We start from the raw sequence: 24,621 nt of genomic DNA on the forward strand, positions 1-24,621 counted from the left end.
TGACCCCCAGAATGTAGTCAATAGTGAAATAACTTTGTATGGTGACAAATGGTAACTAGACTTAATGTAGTGGTCATTTCATAAGGTATAAAAATGTCAAATCACTATGTTGTATATCTGAGACTAATACAATATTGTAAGTCAATTATACTTCAATTAAAAAAACACCAACTGACCCCCGCCCTCACCGTGCACCACTATATTGTTCACCTTGGTTTTCCTCTGAGAAGAAAGCCCTCCTGTCGTGGATGGTTACTACGCCCCATGTGTGTTTGTAGGGTGAGCTTCTTTTTGTTTATGTGTGTTCCACCAATACAGTACCGTAAGGCGACTTTACCATCAAGGCAAAATAAAACTGCACAGACAGGGCTTCCCTGGTGGCGCAGTGGTTGAGAATCTGCCTGCCAATGCAGGAGACACGGGTTCGAGCCCTGGTCTGGGAAGATCCCACATGCCGCGGAGCAGCTGGGCCCATGAGCCACAATTACTGAGCCTGCGCGTCTGGAGCCTGTGCTCTGCAACAAGAGAGGCCACGATAGTGAGAGGCCCGCGCACCGCGATGAAGAGTGGCCCCCGCTTGCCGCAACTAGAGAAAGCCCTCGCACAGAAACGAGGACCCAACACAGCCATAAATAAATAAATAAATAAATAAATAAATAAAAATTTAAAAAAACTGCACAGACAAAGTAAAATGAGGAGTTGAAAAACTACGGGCTTCAGAGTATGTGGACCAGTTCCTCTAACTCATGACTCAAACACAACCCCATCTCTTAGGGTTGGTTCTTTTGAGGCGACCCCAGAATTTGTCAGATTTGGGCTCATCTCATTTGAGATCCTCTGACAGCTGGTACTGCCCCTTCCCGGTGACACCCTCCTGTCCCTTTGCTTCATGACCTCGGACCACCCCACTCATCTCTTTCTCTGCCCGGCCCTACAAGCCAATCTCTTGGTTCCCTTGTGGAGGCCTCACTGCTATCTCTTTAATCAGCTGCCCTGGACTAATCTCACTCAGCCCCACAGCTTCAGCTTATACCTCGATCCCAAAGGCCCCCACATCTGTACCTGCAGCTCAGATTCCCCGCTTGAGTTTTGAATTGTATTTCAACTTCCTTTTTAACATTCCCATCTGAAGGTTTCCATAGAAGCACACACCCAGCAGGTCCCAAAGGAACATGCCGTTCCCCTCCCCCCCCCATGCCCATCTCAGTTCCTGGCATTTGCATCCTTCCAGCTGCTCGGCCTCTTCCCTCTCCTCCCACATGCCAGCGCTCACCAGGCCCCATCTTGCGTCACGTGTGTCTGCAGTGCCCTCTTTCTGTTCTCCAGCACCACTGCTGTGGCCCGTTTCAGAACCCATCTTCTGTCACCTGGGTCACTGGCGTAGCTTGTGGAGGCCTCCCTGCCTCTCTGTCATTCGATCACCTACCATCCGTCCACTGGGTAACCTGTATGGCTATGCTGACGCACCACCCCTGTGGTTCTCAAACTGTTGTGTGGGGCCCAGGAACAACAGCGTTACCTGGGACCTTGTTACAAATTCTCTGGCCCCATCCTAGACCTACTGTATCGGAAACTCTAGGGTGAGGCCCGGCGACCTGTGTTTTAACAAGCCCTCCAGGTGATTCTGATGCCTGCTAAGGTCTGAGAACCACTGCAGGTCCCACATCCTCCCTAAGCATCCGCCCCAGATTTAGGTGGTGCTGTGAGCAGACAGCCGTCAGCTGGCAGCCCCCTCTGGGAACGCCTCAGCTGCAGACGGCTGCACTCGTGCCCTTCCTGGGAGGCTCACATCCAATGGCTGAGAGATGCCAGGGTCTAAGGGTCTGTTCTTTGCTCTCCCATTGCTCATGCTGTAAGAGGGAAGACGAGGCATAAGCAAGTACTCAGCCAGTCATTGCCATAGTGACAAGCGCTATGGAGAAAACAAGACCAGGCAAGGATGGAGCCTGCTGGGAGGGCTTCTCTAGATGGTTACTGTTCTAGGAGCCATGCTGCTTTTACAGTTATGTGTTTACGTGTCTACGTCTCCCCAGCGGTGGACGCCATAAGGGCAGGGACTGTCTCCAAGTCACCTTTATAAAGCCCACCTGGCACAGAGCATGGCGCCCAGTGACGCTCTGCTGGTGAACCAGGAAACTCCAAGGAAGACCACAGTCCTCAAATCCGTGTATGATAAACAAAAGGAGGAATTTCTTCTTGAAGCTAATTATTTAAATAATGGCCTCAATTTTAACCTGACTTTGAGTTTGCCTGGGAAGTGTTCTCTCTGGGATTTGGTCATCAGTGACTTTTATCCATTCCTCTTTCAATGCTGCCACGGACAGTGTTACTCCTGATGGGGGGCTTTTGCCTCGGATGAATCCCCATGGCCAGATGGTCCTGGCTGGTAGCCAGCCTCGGGTAGGAAATGAAGCACTTTGGAAAATGCTGGTAGAATTTATCGACTCTAACTTTAGGGATCCAGCAGGAAATGTACTTCCAGAGGGTCCAATTTCCTGCCAGGGAATCATTTACGTGCTGAGTGCTCATTAGAGCTGAATCCAAGAATCATTAGAAAGGAGAGCAGCTCTCCACTGCCCATCTGGTGCCTCACTGCTCTCCACGCAGGGGGTCCCGAGCCTGGCTGCTTGCCTGAATCTCTGAGGACGCACCCTGGGAAGCTCTAGTTTTAAAAAGCCCCCGAGGTGATGAGCCAACCAGCTACATTAGAGAGCCCGGGCTTCTGGGGTCACGCTGTGCTGGGAAGAGTGATCTGCAGGCAGCCAGAAAGCTCATCTCTCCTGACCCTCACAGGACCTTCAGACACCTGAAGACAGGTGAATCTCCCATTCACGCCCCAAACGCCAGCCCAGCTTACACATTCCCACTGCTGGCAATGCCACTTTGATGGGAGGGGTCAGAACTTTGAGGAGGCGGCACAGGCTGACACTATTTTCCATGCACACCGCTCTCAGAGATGTGCCAGTTAGTCCAAGTGTGATCATCAGTATCACCTGGGAACCTAAAATGCTACTGAATTAGAGTCTCTGGGCGGGGCCTGGCGATCTGCATTTTAACAGCCCCTCCAGGTGACTCTGACTCAAGTTTAAAGTTGGTGTTATTAAATGAAGGAAAGACATTCTCCTCTTTCTTTTATATTTAAAAGCCTTTCTGTCACAGGTAAACTCCGGGAGACAAGGAACCATGATTCCTGAACCCTAAGCGCCGCCTGTACTTTGTACATCTGAAGCCTTGCCCTTGATGACCTCTCTTGGCCCACAGAGTAGATGATTCCTCCCTCTGCCCTCTTCTTCAGTATTTCTTATGTTATTAGGGATGATTAATAATATAAGGGACCAGGGAGAACAGTGTTTATGGCTGAAAGCATTCTATGCTCCAATTTTCATGATCAGCATTAGGTAAGGGGTAGGTATTTTCTTCTATTTCTAGGACTGAAAAAAGAATTGCCAGCTCGTTAACTTAGCTGGCTGACTGCACTAAGAGTTTGCAGCAAGCCTAAGGAGGGGGGCACCTTTAAATTCTTGCTACTCAGAGAGTGGTCCAGTGGCATCAACGTCACCTGGGAGTCTGTTAGAAACGCAAGCTCTCAGGCCCATCTCACATCTGGAGCATTGGAATCTGCACTTTCACAGGATCCCACGGTGATGCACGAGCTCGGCAAGCTTTGAGAATCCTATTCCAGAGCCCCTCCTCTTTTGTACACACCACCCCTATTATCCCCCCCGGCCGGCCACATCCTACCAGTTACTCGGGAGTGAGGTGCAGCCCAGAAAGATTATGCCCAAACGTAAGTGAGTTTACATTCGAGATTGCACAGCTGACAGAGGTTGGTGTGGGGGGGTGTGAACTGAGGTCTGTCTCCTGACCTGCCACCTCCTGGCCAGAACAGGTGAACAGGCGGGAACGGCCAGGCTGCAAGGGGTGTGGCCAACTGGCCTTTACCAATCCTTAGATCCTATCTCCCAAAAATTTCAAAGGAAAACAAAAGTATCCTCTGAGAGCCCTCAACCTGAACTCTGCCTTAAGTCAATTTTTGGTTTTGTCTTTGTTAAGAACGACTGGTTCTCAACTTTTCTGCTTCGCCCACATACCAGAAGGGAGAAATAATACTCGTAAGTAAAAGTGGCTCACCAGGCCAGAAAGGGTGGAAATGGAGGGGGAGGGTGAGTGTGATTGGAAAAAAGCCTCCCAGGTAACTGTGATCTGTGCAGCCCCAACAGGAGTCCTCCTACCTGCCACCGGTGTTTCTAAAGTCCCATTGTCTGCCTCCGTCAGAATTACTCCGGCTCTTATTTTAAACCGTAGATTTGCCCACCTTACTGAATCAGTATCTCTGAGGTTAGAGCCAAGGTATGCACTTCTGACAAGTTCCCCAAGCAATTTTAAACCAAAGTTTTAGAAGCTCAGACAAGGCTAGACAATTGTTGCTTTAGAACTTGGCCTTCACATTTTTAATACCTGTGGTCAGGAAAGACAGCTTTTATTGTTCAAAACAAATAAATACCATTTCAGCTCTCCCACCCTGCCCAGTGGAAGCATCTGACTGAGGCCCTTTGCAGATCACCCCGTAGGATAACAAACAGAGGGAGCCTGGCCACCGTACGGCAAAAAGCGTGCAACAGATATTTACTGAATGAATAAATCAAAGGCATGTCTCTGGGGGAATCCCACCTTATGGCTTCTCTCTCCCAGGATAAGTTACAAGAACCCCCATGGGCTGAACTTGTTTCTCAAGCTTCAGATCAAGTAGGGGTGATGTCACCATCCTTTAGCACCTGTCCCACAACCTGCTGCTCAGATGGCAGAACTTGATCGTCAAGGCCAAATCCACCCCACCCTTCACCTTGGCAATAAGGTGCCTCAAGACAGACATTTAAACTCCAATCTCCAAGTTGTCCAAGGCACTGGCATTCAGGAACGTCAGGTCCTAAAAGCCAAGATTCCTTTGGCTACACTTAGGATGTGATGCACGTCGGGTCTGCCTGGATCACTGGACTGTTCATCTCTGCAGTGAAAAAAAGTTCCAAGGCTTGACACAACTGATTTTTGCTTGTGGACCTTTGGACTTTGTTTCTTCCCTTCTACCCTTCCCCCTTCCTGAAATGAATACTCCTTAGTTCATCTGGTCCTGATTGGCAAATAACAATAGGAAAGGTGTTCCAACCTCACTCAGTGGCCTGTCCAGGCACCACCAAGCTCAGCGGTCCCGTCATCTTCCGCATCCAGTTAAGGTGAAAGGAAACCTGAGGCTCTGTGTGCTGGTTATAAAGACATGCTATTAGGGCTGACTGCACAGTCAGCTGGAGAAAGAATGTCAGAGTACGGGCAGGCGTTTCCAAAGCAAACTCCAAACGGCTGCCCTTATCCCGCTTCCTGGACGGTGGGGGGGAGTTGCGGGGTGGGAGGGTATGTTTTCACTTGGAATCCTCTGGGTCAAATTTCCAGATGAAGTTGCTTCACTGAGTTGGCTATTTCGCTTGCTTTCCTGATTCTGGAGGTGACTTCTCTTTTGAGTCTGGAGGTGACTTTTCCGCTTGTCAACCACCAATTCCCTCTGTGCACTGAGCTCTTGGAAACACAGTGTACTGTGGTGGATGGAGAGGCACAGGTGCCTTTAAAAGATAAACTGCCACCATAAAAGAAAGCAGCCCTGTATTAAGTCAGGCAAGGCCAAAAGACTCAACTTTCATTTTAATACTACAGGAAACAGAGCAAATAACACAGACAATATTTTTTGAAATGTTAATAGTAAGCAAGGGCTTATCTTCGCCAGGATGGTCAACCACATGTATGTTATGGCCAACATTAGAAGCCAGCACATCTATGGGTACCTGACAGTGATCACGTGGAGAGTGAAAGCAAGGAATGGTTAGGGGCATTAAAAATGTCAACATACTCTCAAAAGAACACTGAGCAGTGCAAAAGCCCAATTACGCCTGGAGCATTATTAATCATGTTTGGCCTTTGAACTGTAACAAATAAGCCTATTACAAAGTTTTTCGGGCACACGTAGACTTTAAGATGTTGATATTTTGTAAGGCCATATTGCCTACAGGGCAGCAATACACTCAGTTACTTTGCTCTTTCCTACTAAGCGCTAAGTGCCTTAACGGTTCTTAGGCGTCTTAAAGGCCCTGGTCCACCTCTCCCCAGAGCAGGGCACACACACAAAATGTACCACGGACATAGGGCAAAAGTGAAGAGTCTTTCGCTTGCCTTTCTCCCCCAATCTGTATGGAAGAGAAAGAGATTGTTCCCACAGAGCCAGGATGAGGTGTAGTCACCTTTGCTCAAATGCAAACACAGGTACGTATCCCAGAGGGGAGACAGGTGCAAGGTGGGACAGAGAGCCGTGTGTTTGGGGCTCCAGGGCCACTTTGAGCCCCTCACACAACACTGCTGCAGCACTGCTTCTAAAAGCCTTTCCCAGAGGCCCTGGAGTCCATGGAGGGAGAGAGGGAAGCCATTCCTCTGCCCCTTGGGGGCTCACTGAACAACTATCATTTTCTAACATTGAGAGAAAGAACTGGGCTTGTTTCCTTGTAGCTTTGGAAGTGTCCTCAGAGGGCCACTTTCAGGAGCTGGAAGAAGAGGAGCTTGGAGGAGCTCGGGACCCCAGGCACCCCTGGCATTTGACCTCTTTGGGTCTCGATCTCCCCATCTAGTGAAGGGATGGGAGGAGATGACTATCCCCCCCAACAAGGGCACTTCCAAGTTCCAACACAGCATGATTCTAGAACACTAGGAGGAGAGGATGGAGGAGAGAGGGAAAGGCAGGAGGGTGGGGGGAGAGAAGTATAAAACTGGGAGAGAAAATACAGGATTCTCAGAAACATTCAAACTCCTTTCTCCCTCTTTCTCTGTGATAATCGCCACATGAACTCCATAAAGAAGCTGATTGCGCCGACAGGGCATTGGGTTACCTTTCCAAAGGCTTTCTCCCAAACGCGGAGAATGGATTCCACTCTTCCAAAAACCAGCATCAGCTTTCCTTAACATGCCCTAAGCCCCATCTGAAGACTCCTTGCTAAAGTGCCTAAAATAAGAGCTTACTTTTAATAGGTAGTAATTCTAATAGGTTAAGTTTGGGTAAATCCAGCAATAGTAAGAAAACATAGATGGCCAATAATCCCCGACCAAGTTAGCTTCTGAACCCTGTGAAAAAGAGAGAGCCAGAGGCAGGAGGAAGGGCGAGGGAAGGGAACCAGCATTCATTAAGTGCCAACTATTCGGCAATTTTCACGTATTATCACGTTTGATCCTAATGACAATCCTGTGAGGCAGTTAATAATTCTCTCATGTGACACGTGAGGAAAGCAGGGCTCAGAAAGGGAACACGGCAAGGTCACCCACTGCCGGCAAGTGGGCCGGGGAGGGTTAAACCCGGGGCAGCAACTCTACTGGTCAAATGCACTTAACTCAGGAGAGAAGGCTCAGAAAACACAAATCAAACCAGCTGCCCTGTGTGACAATGTGTGTGTGGGTTCTCTGGAGCTAAAGCTGCACCACCACCACCCTGCTAATGTCAGTTTCCTCACCGATGCGCCAGGCTGCCTGGGTCCTGAGGACACTGCTCTCCCGGGACGGTCAACACCTCAGACTACAGGCTTCCCCCTGGTAGGGGCCAGGGACCAGTGGGACACACAGCCAAGCGTTCAGAGCTTTGCAGGGCAGCCCCTGCCCTAAAAGCTCAGACCCCTGCTTCTGCATCCGTCCGGAGAAGCAACGGGCTTACCGCCCTTTCATCACTCTGCCCGCGAGCCGTAGCTAGGTCAGCTGCAATGAGCACACTCTTCCACAGGGACCCGAGAGGATACTGCAGGACTGTTCATCCTCGTTTAAACATTCTTATCATGCTGAGGAAGATACAAAGCAACCCAGGAGACACTCCCTCAGCCTCCACAAACAGCTAATCATCAGCTGTTTTTTCAGAGTCAAGGGAAGCGACACCCACATGCCCCCCGTCAACGGAGCAGCTGCTGGTCCTGGTAGCTTCTCCTCCGTGCTCCCAGGAGTTACTCAGCACACGTTTCCTGAACAAGATGGTTAAAAATAAGCATGGGGGATGGAGGGGACTTTGCAAGGGCAATTAGATTCTTTTCGCAAGGGCAATTATAAAATGGAGAGTAAGAGGGAGTTGAAGATTCGTGGAGATGGAAGGGAGGTTAGGGCGGGAAGGGAGAGGCATGCGGGGGGCCCGGGACCCTCCTGTGGGGATTCCACACTCCTACGCTGCCACCGTCCTTGTCACCGTCCTCAACATCCCTTGTTTCTGCCCTTCAGGGACATTTCCAAAGGTTCTTCTCTTTGGATGCTAAGACTCTTAATCTGAGATGGGAGTTAAGACTGTGCTAGTAATTTTGTGGGTTTTTCCCCCCTTCTCTTTCTTTCTTTATTTCGGCTGTGCTGGGTCTTAGTTGCGGCATGCGGGATCTTTAGTTGTAGCATGCAGCCTCATGCAGACTCTTAGTTGCAGCATGCATGCAGGACCTAGTTCCCTGACCAGGGATTGAACCCAGGCCCCCTGCATTGGGAGGGCGGAGTCTTAACCACTGGACCACTAGGGAAGCTCCTCCCCTTCTCTTTATTATTTTTTAAATTATTTTTTTAAAAATAAATTTTTAAATTTATTTTTGGCTATGCTGGGTCTTCGTTGCTGTGCACAGGCTTTCTCTAGTTGCAGCGAGGGTGGCTACTCTTTGGGGCGGTGCACGGGCTTCTCATTGCAGTGGCTACTCTTTGTTGCGGAGCACAGGCTCTAGGCATGTGGGCTTCAGTAGTTGTGGCATGTGGGCTCACTAGTTGTGGCTCGCGGGCTCCAGAGCGCAGGCTCAGTAGTTGTGGCGCACGGGCTTAGTTGCTCCGTGGCATGTGGGATCTTCCCGGACCAGGGCTCGAACCCGTGTCCCCTGCATTGGTAGGCAGATTCTTAACCACTGCGCCACCAGGGAAGTCCCCTCTCCTCTTTAAATTGAGTCTTATGTTCTGGTATCAGTAAACACAAGCTCATTATAGGACAATTTGTAAAGTAAAGAAACAAAGAAAAATTTAAGTAGAATGTCATGGTGCAAAGACAACCACTGCTAACAATTTTGGTAGATTCCCTTCTAGGATGTTTCCTATGCATTTTATTAATATATGTATATCTGTTTATTCATAAAGACACAGTTTTGTTATAACTGTGCCACATTATTACAAACTCTTCCAAACTCACTTCATGCACCATCTAACATGCTATCATATGGACACAATGTGCTATCCCCCTGGTGGTGGATGTTTCGTTGGCTGGGAGGAATTTCTGCCGTTTGGGGGCTCATTTCATTTCAATATAAACATCCTAAAATCACCTACTATGGTAACAATAAAACCTCACCATTCTACCCTATGTGCTCACAACGGTTTCATCCACATGTTTAAAAAAATATCCTGAGTAAGTTAAAGTCGTAATATTTTTGTTTCTGAATGTAAATCAAGAGGTTTTATTTTATTTCATTTTTAATATACATACTTGTGATAAACAGATGGCAGCACAGGGGCCTAGAGAGTGAATGACCACAGACATTAAGCACCTGAAATGTACCATCAGAAAGGAAGTAACACTCTTTTTTTACATCTCCGACTGACATAAGAGGTGGGAGTCTTCGTAAATAGTTTAGTTTCTTTCATCTGCAGATAAACAATTCTCACCTTTATTTTTTCCCCTCTAGCTTTGTTTTTAAAGTCTCTTTAGAGAATCTGTCCTGATGTCAACCTGTATCTGTTAGGACCCTCAGGTGCAAAGGGCCGGGGGGATCACAAGCCAGAACTCAGTGGGAACGTCCACTGTTTGCTCTGGGGCCTTAAACAAAGCTATCGAGACTCGGGAGAAAAGCTCCCAGGATCCAAACTTTGGCTCTGCCACTTACCAAGAGTTTTGACTTTGGCCAAATGGCTCCCCTGTTCATGCCTTCCCTTTCCTCGGCTGTAACAAGGGGATAGCAATCATTCCCGCCTCATGAGTTGGATATTTCTAAGGCAGGGTGCACAAGGCCTGGTGCACGGCAAGCCTCCTCCGTGCTCCTGTGGTTGTCATAGAGACTGGGCCCTCCCTCAGCGCAGGGCCAAGGACACAGGATCCCCGTCTTCGACTTGCCACACGCCGCAGCACAGTTCCCCAAACGCGGCAGCTGGGGATGTGGGCAGGAGTAGGGGTTGCAGCCGAGTGCCACCACACTGCATGCTGGAAGGCAGAGCCCCCTAAAACTCAGATATGGACAGAGAGATGGAACACGGTAGTGTTAATATTCTTCTCTGGCGAGCGCGAGAATGGATTCCTCCAATCATTCAATAAAAATGTAACAAGCACTAACTGTGTCGGTATCCTGGGCTAGGCTCTGGAGCTACAACGTGAGCAAAAGAGACATGGTTCCCTGCCCCCCTGAGCTTACAGTCTGGGGATGAGGGGTGTAGGGGTGCCAAAGTAGGCACAGTTATTTATGTTTTTAAAAAGTTATAGTAATTATACTTTTATTGAGGTCATTTTAGTGCCAGGTACTTAACACGCATGAGTTTATTTCATGCTCACAACAGCCTTCTAAGGTAGGTGTTATGTTATTATGATCCTCACTTGGTGGATGTGAAAACAGAGGCACAGAGAGGTTAATTAACTTGCCTAAGATCACACAGGCAGTAGGGACAGAGCCAGCATTTGAACCCAGGCAGTCTGGCTCCAGAACCCATGATCTGAGTACAGCTGCCTTCTGTCTCTGTAGGCACAGTTATGAATCAAATAACCATCCAAACATGCAGCTGAACTTGTGTTGCAAAGGAGTGGTTAGGAGCCTGTGGGCATCCATGATGGTGGCAGTGGCAGTGGGGGTGAGTTTGACTTCGTCAGGGAAGGCTTCCCTGAAGAGGTAAGGCTTGCACTGAGAACCCCAGGATGAGAAGGCATTAATTAGGCAAAGAGGAGAGGGGAGCATTCCAGGCAACAGGGGTAGCATGTGCAAAGGGCCTGCGATGGGGCAGGGCCTGGAGAGTTAGTTGGACAGAAGGTCAGTGTGGCTGCAGCTCAGATGGTGAGGGGCAGAATGGTGAGATGAGCTTAAAGGAATGGTTAGAGACCTGGTCATGCAGGCCTGTGGGCCTGAAAGGAGTTTGTTTCTTACCCTCTCAGCAATTCTAAAATCAATGAAGGGCATGAACAACAGATCTGCATTTTGAAAAGGCTATAGGGTTGCAGTGTAGAGTTAGGCTGAAGAAGGGCCAGACCAGTTAAGTACTGCAGTAAGTGATAAGGGTGGCCTGACTGACAGGACAGCAGTGGGACAGATCTGAGAGATAATTGGGAAATAAGCACGACTTGGATCAAAAGAATTGAAAACAAATGCTGCTATGTGAATGTTCACAGCAGCGCTATCCACAAGAGCCAAAAGACAGAACAATTCAAACGTCCATCACCTGATGAACAGATAAACAAAATGTGCTATATCCATACACTGGAACAGTACTGAACTAACCCCCAAAATGAGGAACTAATAACGGCTACCTCATGGGTGAACCTCGAAAACATTATACTGAGTGAAAAAAAACAGATACAAAAGGCCACAAATTGTATGAGTCCATTCACATGAAATGTCCAGAAGAGGCAAATCCATAGAGACAAAAAGCAGATAGGCCAGGTGCCAGGGGGAGGGAGGGATGTGGAGTGACCGCTTTAATAGGTACCGGCTGTCCTCTTTGGATGATGAACATGTCTTGGACCTAGACAGAGGTGACAGGTGTACAACATTGTGAAGCTACTAAATGCCACTGAATTTTTCACTTTCAAGTGGACTCTTAAAATGATTAATTTTATGGTATGGAATTTTATGTCAATAATTTAAAAAGTGACTTGGGCAATGGACCAGATGTTTAAGATACAGCAGAGAAACCACTCTTTCATTCAACAAATGCCACGTGCTATTCTAGGTACAGCTGTGAAGTCGGGCTGTCCCTTACGGAGCCCTAGATCAGGTGGGGAGCAGGGAAGCAAGGCCACAGCCCTGGGGAGGCCGCCTCTAGACAGGGTTATTCCAGCCTTCTCTCCACATAGTTATACAATGCACCTGGGAGAGACATGCAGAGGCTGGTAATTCTTGGAATATAGGCTCTCTGCAGCTTAAAAAAGACAGTTTTAGGGCAAATAAAATAAACCCCGTGTCCAAATTAGACACTAAACTTGTGAGTAATGCTGGAAACTAATTATTCTAAGTGAGAGCAGGTCTGAAAATAGCAAAGCATTTTGGAGGATTTTGTGGCTATTTTAGAAGAGCGTAGGAGAGCTGAAGGCAGAGTGAAGTCCCACAAGTTAGAGCAGAAATGCTGGGATGGCCATGCCATGGCTTGCACCAAACATGCTATTCCATAGATGCTAATGCTTTTACCTCGCTGGAGAAACACGCCAACAATAAAGGTGGAGGACACAGAGTTTCATTTGGTACTTCCTACTGACACGCTGAACCAAAAACTCGGCAGGAAATGTCAACCATACACGTTACAACATTTTACTTGTAAAGCAAAAAGGCATCTGCCCCAAGATGATGAGAACATTGCCTAAGTCAAACCATGTTGATTTAGCCAACCGTAGTTCTTCCTTTTCTAGAGTCTTCTTCCCCCTTTGACATTTTCAGGTAAACAAGCTCAGAGAATGAGTAAGACGGGTATAGATGGAGGAGAGACGGTCTCTAAACCCCAACAAGCCATCCCACAGTACAACTGATTAGTTAAGAGCATTTTTACCTGTGAGCAACAGAAAGGGTAGGGACAGGGAGAGAGAAAGCCGACACAAAAGGGTGGGAAATGATCATGCAGGTACTTAAATCCAAAGAAAATAATGGAGGAGCAGAACAAAGCTGGCAGTTTACATCAGCTCCCCGTCCCTAACCCTCCCACACGACCACCCACATATTTTTTTAAACCCCAGAGAGATATTTTCTCGATCCGTAAACACTGAAGACTAGTTCACTCTTAGACTCACTCTAGACGGCAAGGCCCAGCACCGCCCATACGTGTTTCTGTGAAGAATGCGGAGTTATTTAGGAACTGTCACATTAAACAGAATTAGTACTTATGGACCATTCAGGGAAATTGCTCTGGTTGCCATCTTTCTTATAAAACTCCAGCCTCCAGCTATATTCTAAATGGTGTTTATGCAGCCTGTCGTCCTCAGCAGCAATAATCATAAAGACTTCAAAGCGGTGGGTGAAAGTATTACAGATTCATGACTTAACTTTATTTTGGTTTGCATTATGCCAAATCCTAGTCTCTAAAGCCTGCATATTTCCTATTTTATTTCAGGGTAAACCACATAGATTTGATTGTTCTTTTCTATGTGGGCAGCCAGGGATAGAAAGACCTGCAATTTTTCACTCCCAGACACTTTATGGCAGCAGGAACTATAGGCGGTAGTTCATGAAAATAGCATCCTCATTTTGGAGAATGTCCTGAGACCCCTTGGTTCTCAATTTTCTGTGCAAATGGGAAGAACGGAAAGCCAAATCCCCAAACTATCTCTCAGTCAACCTCCCTTCCCATCACATTTTTGGCCAGAGGCAATTAAAAATAGCCAAACTGTCTGATGATAGTTTCACAGGCTTTTCAGGCTCCTTCCAAATTACTGGGAGTGGGTGGAGTGAAAGCAAACAGGACAGAGGGGAGTGTCACAAAGATCAAGTTGCAACCAGACGGGGCCACATGGGCATCATGACAGCGTCCTGCAGGCACAAGGATGACTCCATATTAATGGGTTGTAACCCCAGTGTCCTCTTTACTAGAACACTTGCCATGAGCCAAGTACCACTGCTGGCTCTTTACACATGCTGTGTGATGTGACCCACACCACGGCTCTGCGAGGGAGGCATTCTCCTTGCTCAAGAAATGAGAGATGTAGGCCTGGAGGGGATAAGATCACCCATAGGGCAAATGGCTGGGCCAGGACCCAAATCCATGTCCGTGTTCCCATTATAGCATGCAGCTCCCAGCTGAAGCAACTACAAGGAGGGCAGTAATAGGACCAAACTTGCATTTTAGGCGGGTTACTCTGGTAACCATACAAAGGAAGGATTGAAACAAAAATTACAGAGACCAAGTAGTAATTTTATACGTTTTAACTTTTCTCTCTGCTTCCACATTTTCTAGACATTTCACTTTTCTAGAAAGTCATAGTATAAATACCAATTAATTGGCTTGAACTTTGTCCATGTAGAAGATGTGTAAGCACACGCACACGCTTTTTTGTTTTTCATAAATAAAAGGTGATTCGGTGTTGTTACTAAATAAATTAAGCACCAAAAACAACATAAAAAAAGTCCCTCCCACATCCTAACATGAAGGCTAGAAATACTTATTACTTTTTCCCCTCTTGTTCACAAATATAGCCAAGCAAGCTAAGTGCATAACAAGGACATCTGGGGGATGAGAAACAAAATGAACAATCGATACACAGCAATTTATTTTCTAAGTAGAGGTTTCAGCCAGATGGAGAGAGGGAGAGAGACAAAGCATGCCTGACAGAGAAGGTTAGCAATGACGTAAAACTACAGTCTCATGATTTCATAATCAAGGGGGAAAAGGCTCTAATGCCCCCGTCCCCACCCACTCAACCTCAGAGCTGGTGCAAATGTTGCGAATTCAGGCAAAAACCCAGAACTTGTCACCTTCCCTTCCAGGTTCAGCCCTTTGGCTTGTAAATGCTGGGGATCTTGTTTTAGTCCTGGGTACTTCTCATCCCTCTGGATCCCTAGAGCTGGACACAACAGGAAGATGCTCTGTGACACAACAGTGATTCTACAGAGCCACGAAATCTCTTGACTGGCCACTTGTGTAGGAAGCCACTAACTGCTAACTAGGAGGGCAGGTAATTTTACAGTAACTCATATATGGAGAGCTGCTTTGTTTTCCCCGGCTGTCTTCTTCCAACCTAATTAACTCTGCATGTGAAAATAAGCCTGCATTTCGTGGACAAGGGTTAGGGGGGACAGACAGGGCAAGAGAAGGAATGGGGCGGCAGTACAGAGTGTGGTGGGGAAACCAAGTCTAGGATCTAGAAAGGGGTCTTGGATTATGCTCATAAGGGATGTCAGTATGCTGTTCTGAATTTCTGCAAAGATAGATCAAAATCTCTAAAAGTGGGTTGGATGCTTTCCCAGAAGTTTGGAGTCGTGTTAAGGCCCAAACTCACCATTTCAGTGCCTCCCAAAGGTTAATAAAAAATACTTTATCAGCTGTAGCAATTACTCATTCTAAGTAGGTAGTTAACAATCTGATAGATCTCTCCACTGAATTAATTCTGGCAAAGCAAGCCTTAATGACCAACTCAATCAGGATAATTTTACCTAATGAGAACATCCAGCATAAATGTTTTTAGCAACTGAGCCAAATAGTTTCACCTGCCTGCCCTTCCGTTTCATTTAAAATTATAAACTAGCCTGAACTTTGCTGAATACAAAGTCATGCTCTCAAGAAATGAGTGAATGAATCATTCACAAAAAGTCTCAGAATTCTCTAAAACAGTGAATTGAAAGTTCTCTCTGTACCAACTCATTGTTAGCATTTCCTGATAAGAGAAGCATTTTAGGGTGGGCCAAATAAGACAGGAAATTGCATATACCTCCTGTCATCATGGCTGTGTGAGTGTTTGTATAAGGTGATGGCTACATGCAACAATTTTGGGGGTAATGCAATGAGTTGGGCATATTTTCTTACTGTTCAAAAGCAAAAAAGAGTTAAGAGACTAACAAGGCAGGAGGGAAAAGTGCTTAGGATATACCCGAGGGTAAGCAGAGCCTTTCCAGTGCTGGAAAATAATCCCAGAGCATGCCATCTTCCCCTCTTTCAAGCCAAGAAATGGTCTAGAATGGCAGTTTTCAAGCATTTCTGACCATGACTCATAGCAATAAATAAATTTTTATATGTCAACCTGGTATATTCTATCCATTTGTCTGCCTGCCAACTGTGTAGGTATGTCTGTATCCATCTATCCACCCATCCACCTATCCATTCATCCATCCAGCCACCCACTCATCCATCCATCAATCCATCCATATACATATACAATGAAACAAATGATGGTTGTAATTTACTCAATTGATTTCATAACTTATAATTTGAGAATTAAACTCAGATATTTCTTAGTACAAAGTCTTTGGTCTTACTGGAATATCAAAATGCTGTATACTTTTCATTTTTCTCTTTGCCAAAACCAAGTGAAATGTTTTGTTGGACTTTATGTAGATAATGCCTTAGAAGTCTCCTCAAACAAATGAAATTGTGTCACTAAATTTGAACCAGCTTTGGGACACTGAGTAAGTAAGAGCCACTTTTCAGAAACCCCCAAAATAAAATACCCCTTCAGTAAACGTGTGTCTAGGAATATAGCCAGTTTTCAAAATTCACTTGTTTCTAATAAGATTAGCAGCTAAATTTTCATCTGAAACAATGAAGGCCAGAAGGCAGTAGAATGACATATTCAAAGTACTGTCAATGAAGAATCATATCCAGAAAAACCATCTTTCAAAAATGAAGATGAAATACATTCCCAGACAAAAAAAAAAAGGGAGAATTTGTTCCTAGCAGATCTTCCTTATAAGAAATACCAAAGAAAGTTCTTCAGGTTGAAAGCAAGTGACCCCAGACCAACTCAAATCCTCATGAAAAAAATGAAAAGAACCAGTAAAGGTAATTATATAATTATAAAAGACAGTATGAATACATATTTCTTCTCCTTTATTCATATTGTGTGAATATTAATACATGTATACAGTTGTACTGTTGGGTCTATAACATATAGAAATATAATATAGCTGACCAGCACAAAGGAGCTGGGTAGGAGTAAAGATGAGCTAAAATAAGAAAATGATGCCAAATGGTAAGTGGAATCCACAGGAACATATGAAGAAAATCAGAAATGGTAAGTAAGAAGGTTAATGTAGTTAACTCTCTAAAATATACTTGTTCTCCTTCCTTCTCTCATCTTCTTTAAAAGACATAAAAGTATATAAAGTAATGATCATAAGAATATATAGTTGGGTCTGTAGCATAGTTAGATGTAATATGTGTAACAATAGCACAAAAAGGGGGAAGAGGGAATAGAGCTACATAGGAGTAATGTTACTACATCTCATTGGAACTAAGTTAGTATAAATCTGATAAATTAAGATGTACATGGTAAACTCTGGAGCAACCACTAAGAATATAACTCAAAAAGCATAGCAAAAACATATCATTAAGGAAATTAAAATGCTACTTCAGAAAATATTCACTTAGTGTAAAAGAAAGCAGTGAAAGAGAAAAGGAGGAACAAAACAGACATAAGGCATAGAAAACAAAAAGTAAAATGGCAGATGTAAACTCAACTATATCAATAATAACATTAAATGTAAATGGATTAAACAACCCAATCAAAAGGCAGAGACTGTCAAACTGAGTAAAAGACAATATCCAACTACAGGCTGTGTAGAGGAGATAAATTTAAGATTCAAAGATACATGTAGGTTGAAAGTAAAAAGACTGAAAAAGTTACATCATACAAACAGCAATCATAAGGAGGCTGGAATGGCTATACTAGTATCAGAAAAATAGTCTTCAAAACAAAAACTGTTACTAGAGATGACAAGAGATTTTATAATAATAAAAGGGTAAATCAATCAGAAAGACATAACCATTATAATTATATATGCACCTAATAACAGAGCCCCAAAATACATAAGACAAAAACTGTCAGAATTGAAGGAAGGAACAGACAATTCAACAATAGCTGGAGACTTCAATACCCCATTTTCAATAATGGATAGAACTAAACTGATCAACAGGAACTGAAAGACTTAAACAACCACATAAACCAAATAGATCTACAGACATTCACAAAACACTCACCCCAACAACAGCAAAACACACATTCTTCTCAAGTCACATGAAATAGTCTCCAGAATAGACCACATGGTAGACCACAAAATAAGCCTAAATACATTTGAAAGGACTGAAGTCAAGTAAAGTGTCTTCTCTGATGACAATGTAATGGAATGAAATTAGAAATCAACAACAAAATATTTGGTGGGAAATTCATAAATAAATGGAAATTAAACAACACACTTGCAAATAAACAATGGGTCAAAGAAGAAATCACAAGGGAAATCTAAAACAAAAACTGTGAGATAAATGAAAATGAAGATGCAACATACCAAAACTTATGGGAGTCATCTAAAGCAATGCTTAGAGAGAAATTTATAGCTGTAGATTCCTAACAAAGAAGAAAGATCTCAAATCAATAACTTAACCTTCCAGTTTAAGACACTGGAAAAAGCAAGGAGACCCAAAACAACCCAAAAACCAAGGAGAAGGAAAGAAACAATAAAGATTAGAGCAGAAGTGAATAAAATAGGGAATAAAAAACAATAGAGAAAAATCAATGAAACTAAAAGTTCTTTGAAAAGCTCAACACAAAAATGAGAAACCTTTAGATAGACTGACCAAGAAAAAAAGAGAGAGAAGACTCATGACATCCCCCAAACCTGCCTGAGCTCTAGCTGCCCACACAGACTGGGGAATGCCATCAGGGGAAAAGCCATATAGATGTGGAACTCACCCAGTGCTAGTTCCTTCTTTTGAGGGCTGACATCTCTCTGGTTTTTGGTTTCTCTTAAGTGCCTTCAAATAGTTGTTTGCACTTTATCCAGAGTTTATAATTGTTATTTGAGGAAAGGTTATTCTGATACAAGCTACTCTGGCATTATCAAGAAGTGGAACCTCCAGATGCCCTCTCAAAGAGGAAAGAGGGTGTCTCAAGGGGAGAGTCAGCACAAGAAAAATATTAACATGAACATATTATGTTTAAATCATAGGTTAGACAAGTTCACAAAACCAGCCCACCATTTATGAGCCACCAGAAGACGCCAGCAAAATTCTCTCTAGTTGATGATAAAATGATTCTTAGCAAAAGATGGAGAGGGGTGATTTTTCAAGGCTCCCTTGACTTTCAAACCTGAATGAAATGATGTTTCTGCTTTTGTTATAGGTCTTGCTTTGGCCTCTGCCTGAGTTTGCAATCCATATGGCTATTATAAGATTTCTCTTCTTTTCCTCTATAAGCCCAGAATCAATTAGGAGACTAGGAAGTAATGAAGCTTTTAGAGTATGAAGACAAAGTAATGGAACCATCAAGGAGAGTGTCCCCAAGGACAACCATCACAGGTAGAAGACAGCAGTTGATTCAGACTCCCCAAGTGGTATAGCTCACCTAGATAAGACAAGCTCTAGGAATGATTTCTTTCCTTTTCCCACTCCTATTTGTATCTAAATGGGTTCAAAATTTTTTTTAATGTTTTTTAACATAAAATCATTATGGATGCAGTATAAAAACAGAAATAGGTACCCAGAAATTACAAGAAAATGGATAATTGCATATACAAATTTTAAGTTCTATATAAAATTATTTCATAATACTTTTCAATAGAAAGCAAAAAATATTTTCAATAAAAATGCTTTGGGTTAGAAGTTGGCTAGGGTAAGCTATGATTTATTAGATTAACTGGGACAGGGGCTAGGCTCCTAAGGGTTAAGGACAGCTGAGAGGAGATGAAGGTTGGTTGTGTAGGGTGGGAATTTACATTCAAGATAACTGTGAGGACATGAAAGAAGAGAAATAGGGCAGTAGCGAAGAGGAAAGTAGGACAGTAGGAACACATTTCAGATTTCAGGAGACCTAAATATGTCTCAAGTTATCAGTGAAGAAAATGATGCTAGACAGAAAGGGGTGAAGAATGGGATCACAGGTACTCTATGAACCAGATAATCTCCTTAGAATAACCAATATGGGATCAAACCATAAATCACGAAAAGGTAACCAAAGGAATGCTATTTCTGTGCCAATGGGATGCAGTCTCATCTAAAATCTGACTGGCCTCTTACCACATGAAGGACCCTCCCCACAGACCCTGGGCACTATGCCTCCCTGGGAAGGGTGAGCCGTCCCACTCTGAGAAACATTTCCTCACTAGGCTACCATTTTGTAATGAGAGAAGATATTTCAGCATTTCTGGGGTAGAGAAATGAGTCCTACCTACACCAGGGCCCAGAAGTATGACCCTGAGGGCCTCCATGGGGAAGCCTCAAGAATATGTAAATTCAATTGCATGTATAGGTTCATAGGTGCATTTTCCTGGATGGGGTCGTACAGCTGTCACGTGATACTTCAGAGGTCAGCAGCCAAGCACCACTGATCTAGAACAGGAGTTGGCAAACTTTCGGCAAAGGTCCAAATAATAAATATTCAGGGTTTTGTGGGTTATACCTTTTCTGTCACAACTACTTAACGCTGACATTGTAATGTGACAGCAGCCACAGACAATGAGTAAATGAATGGATGCATCGGCATATTAATAAAACTTGATGTTTAAAAACTAGCTATCGCCAGATTTGACTGGAGGGCCCATCATCATTTGCCCTGATGTAGAAAGACCCTCCTGTGCAGGACTCCCGGGCACTCAGAGGGCACTTCTGTCTTGGTGCACAGCCCCATCCTCCAGATTCCCTGCCATCCACCTTGTTCCTTCCCCCTGGCTCCTCCAGCCATAGCTGGAGGTCTTACGGGATCTTCAAAAGTTGATTCCAGGAATATTAAATGAATGATAAAGGAAATTTAAAAGGAAAAAAGAATTACCTAATTATGTTTTGTTTGTTTCATATTTCCTTGGATGCTACGAGAACATTAGGTGCCCCCAACCATGACCTGATTTTGTTTTGGTGTTTTGGGGGGCATTGCTTATCCCTATTGTATTTAAATAAGTATTTGTGTACTTGTTAACATTTTCCTCACCAACTATGTGAGCTATATGAGGGTAGGAAAGATAATCATCTTGGTCACAGCTGTATGTGTCTCCCAGCCTAGTACAAAGCCTGACACAAGTACTTAATAAATACTGGTTGAAAGAATGAATACATATATTTTTACATAGTTGTAATTACAGCAGGTACAACTGCTTATCCTCCTTTTTGTAAACATTATATCGAATTTCTACAAGGCTAAATGATTATCATTTTTAATGGGCACATACCAGACCATGGGGCAGACCCACCACAGACTGTTTAAACCCACCCTTCCTACTGAGCAGTGAACGGTCTGCAATGATTCATAATTATAAAGCATGCTGTCAAATGCCTTTTCCACATATTTATGGATCATTCCCTAAATACACTCCTAGGAATCCACCTTGGTCACAGGGTAGGGGCACCTCAAAGGCTAATGAAATACACCACCCCAGAGCTTCAAAAGGATAGTGTCTTGTCACTACCCTCCCCAATGAATGGGGACACTGGTGTTATCACAACTTCAACATTACATATCGTTGTTTAAAAACCTTTGCCAATGTAATAGTACATTTTAAATGATCCCTCATTGTTTAATTTGCTGATCCTTGATAGCTAACAAAGCTAAAAGGAATTAAAAAGTCCTATTTTGAGACTCTACTTTTTGCTCACTTCAAATAAAAGCTTTTCGTAATCAGAGAAAGGTACCAGGAGCCCCTCAATATACATGGTATCTTGTGATGGTTTTAAAAGAATAGGAGAAAATGCATCTTTTTCCCTTTTTGAAAATGAACTGTGAAGCCTGGCCCATAATTCACCAAGATGCTCCATTTTCTGACAGCTGAGGTGCTTGCGGTGTAGCCCACCCGAGAGCCCTTTCCAGAACGGGGTCAGGGCCCAAGTGTGCAGTTTGCAAAGCGGAGCTGGTGAGCGGCTGGCTGTGGGGGCCCCTGCGGGCCTCAGCCAGACTCCACACAGCGAACAGGGGGAGCCTGAGCTCCACAGGGGCCCCCATTTCTGCTCACTAGCCCTTCAAGGAAGGTAGCAAGCTGCCTGCTGGAAGGGATTTAGCCAGGAACGTGACTACAATGAATTTAATCATGATTAGACACGGATCTGGCTCAATCCACTTAAAAAAAAAATCTAACAGATACATGAATACTGACCACTCAAGATGGCATTCAAATTAAGCTCTATGTGAAGGACTAGGCCTGGGAGAAAAATAAACCCAGGGAGCTGAAGAATCTCCTTCTGATATTTTAAAATCAAAACAGAGTACTGTTTTGTAAAAGGTGTATTTTATGTTAAGATTCTTGAAGCAATTCATTTGACACAGAGCCTACGAAGGGCGAGTCTGCTGCGTGTTCTCTACCCTCCTGCACGTTTCTCATCACCTTCCTTCCCAGGCCCCCGGACCCTCTGCCGGCCTCACACCTCTGAGAGGTCCTCTGCTCTCAAATGCTCCCCGACAGTGTCCGCATCCCGAGCCCTGAACCTCTGACTGCCCTCCTCCTCTAACCCCCAGCCCACGTTCTCTGTCTCCCCTGCTGGGCCAAGGGGAGCTCCTGGAGACAAACACCACAAGCCTGTGTCTGTTTCGCCACAAGGATTAGAAGACCTGGGTTTCAGTTCTCCATCACCTGGGCCAGGGACCAACACTCTGCATCTGCTCCCAGCCCTGAAATGTGCAGCGACAGAAGCACCAGCAAAGTCTGCTAAAGCTGACGCCCAGGATAAATGAGACCATGGAAGACAGGCAGCAGCTGTACTTAAGGCAGCCCTGGAACGGAGCTGAGTCCACCAGGGTTGATGGTAGACTACCAACACAACTGTTATGGGCCCTGGACGAGGAGGACACTTCAACACCTCTGGTCTCTGTGTCCTGTCTGCAAAATGACAAATGACAGGGTTGGATTCCCTGAGCTCTGACATTCTGGTATTCCACATATGCCATTCAAATGTATTTTTTAAAAAAAATAATTTTATTTATTTATTTTTTGCTGCATTGGGCCTTCGTTGCTGCGCACGGGCTTTCTCTAGTTGCAGCGAGCGGGGGCTACTCTTCGTTGTGGCGTGTGGTCTTCTCACTGCAGTGGCTTCCCTTGTTGCGGAGCACGGGCTCTAGGCACGCAGGCTTCAGTAGTTGTGGCACATGGGCTCAGTAGTTGTGGCTCGCTGGCTCTAGAGCGCAGGTTAAGTAGTTGTGGCGCACGGGCTTAGTTGCTCCGCGGCATGTGGGATCTTCCCAGACCAGGGATCAAACCCGTGTCCCCTGCATTGGCAGGCGATTTCTTAACCACTGTGCCACCAGGGAAGCCCCAAATGTATTTTTATAACTTTAACTCCCTTGGTATGTAGTGCAATTTAGGACAGCAGAAGCACTCAATTGTTGCACAAACTAAATTAACATAAAGTCCAAATCACAGTGAGAAACACTCCAAAGGTGTGTAATAACAGAGCTAGAGCTTATGTATGTGCATGTGTGTATGTTTAGAACATACCACCACCAGTTACAGATACAAGCACTTGGCATCCCTAGGTTATTCATGCACTTCTATGTGACAATTATTTACCTCCTATTTCCTTCTGAAAAATCCTCAGGAAGCTACTAACTTCTAATTCCAATGTTGCCCACCACTAGGGTTCAGCTGGAAGAGTCCCTGACTAGCCACCGTGTGCAAATGTCAAGTTCAATTTTTCTAGTCTCAGGCTCGCTGGTGAAATGTACATGCTTTATCTCACGTGAAAACACCAAGAGGTCTTAGAGATCATCTGCTCCACCTGTAGGAAAACTAGACTAAGAGCGGGACTTCAAAGCTGAGATTCTAGGAAAAATATCTAGCAGCAGCAGGCATGAAGACCTGCAGGCATTTTGTCCTAGACAATTTTGCAAATGGGGTGTGGGCGGAGGTAGGGGTAGGACGGGCGATGGCCATGAGTTGGGCGTCCTGAGCCTCTAGGAGGCCTGGCTCACACAAGCAGCTCCTCAGGCAGGCTTGGGTCTCGGGTGGGGTCAGTCGGTGCTCTGCCCTCTGGCCCTTCCAGGGAGAGGGTGACCTCCAGCTGGAGGGAACGGCCAAACTATTGTTTGCAGCTTTGCAGGAAGCTGTTTGAAAGGGTCATTGAAAAATGATCTTACTAAATCAAGATGTAGCAATATTTTTATTTCCTTTCATGCAATGCCGTGTTTAAAGGCATTAGATGGGGTCTGTTTATAAAGCCTGGGAAACAAGCCTATGTGACTTAAGTTCAGAAAAACAAAAGCATCCTGCTCTTAAAGCACAGAGAACAGAGAGAGTAGGATGGCATGCATCTGTCTCAGAGCAAACCTTTGCTCTTGGTGTCTAATGGATATCTGATCAAAAAATCACATCAAGGGCTTCCCTGGTGGCGCAGTGGTTGAGAGTCTGCCTGCCAATGCAGGGGACACGGGTTCGAGCCCTGGTCTGGGAAGATCCCACATGCCGCAGAGCAACTAAGCCCGTGCGCCACAACTACTGAACCTGCGCGTCTGGAGCCTGTGCTCCGCAACAAGAGAGGCCGCGATAGTGAGAGGCCCGTGCACCGCGATGAAGAGTGGCCCCCACTTGCCACAACTAGAGAAAGCCCTTGCACAGAAACGAAGACCCAACACAGCCATAAATAAATAAATAAATAAAATTAAAAAAAAAAAAAAAGCGCACATCAAATCCAAAACACTTTTTCAAGGAAATGTCACATATCCTGACATTTATGCATAATAAGCCATCTTCTCAAGGTTCTAACAGATTTTTAGAAAAAGAAGCAATTATTAATTGTATG

General features: G+C 44.9%; 1 protein-coding gene across 1 annotated transcript in view; it reads right to left on the reverse strand.

Moving 5' to 3' along the window:
* Positions 1 to 24,621, reverse strand: part of EEPD1 (endonuclease/exonuclease/phosphatase family domain containing 1) — a 115,518-nt gene that overhangs the window by 12,826 nt on the left and 78,071 nt on the right. The window lies entirely within an intron of this gene.

This window comes from Balaenoptera musculus, chromosome 9 (genome assembly GCF_009873245.2).
Source record: "Balaenoptera musculus isolate JJ_BM4_2016_0621 chromosome 9, mBalMus1.pri.v3, whole genome shotgun sequence".
Lineage (NCBI taxonomy): Eukaryota > Metazoa > Chordata > Mammalia > Artiodactyla > Balaenopteridae > Balaenoptera > Balaenoptera musculus.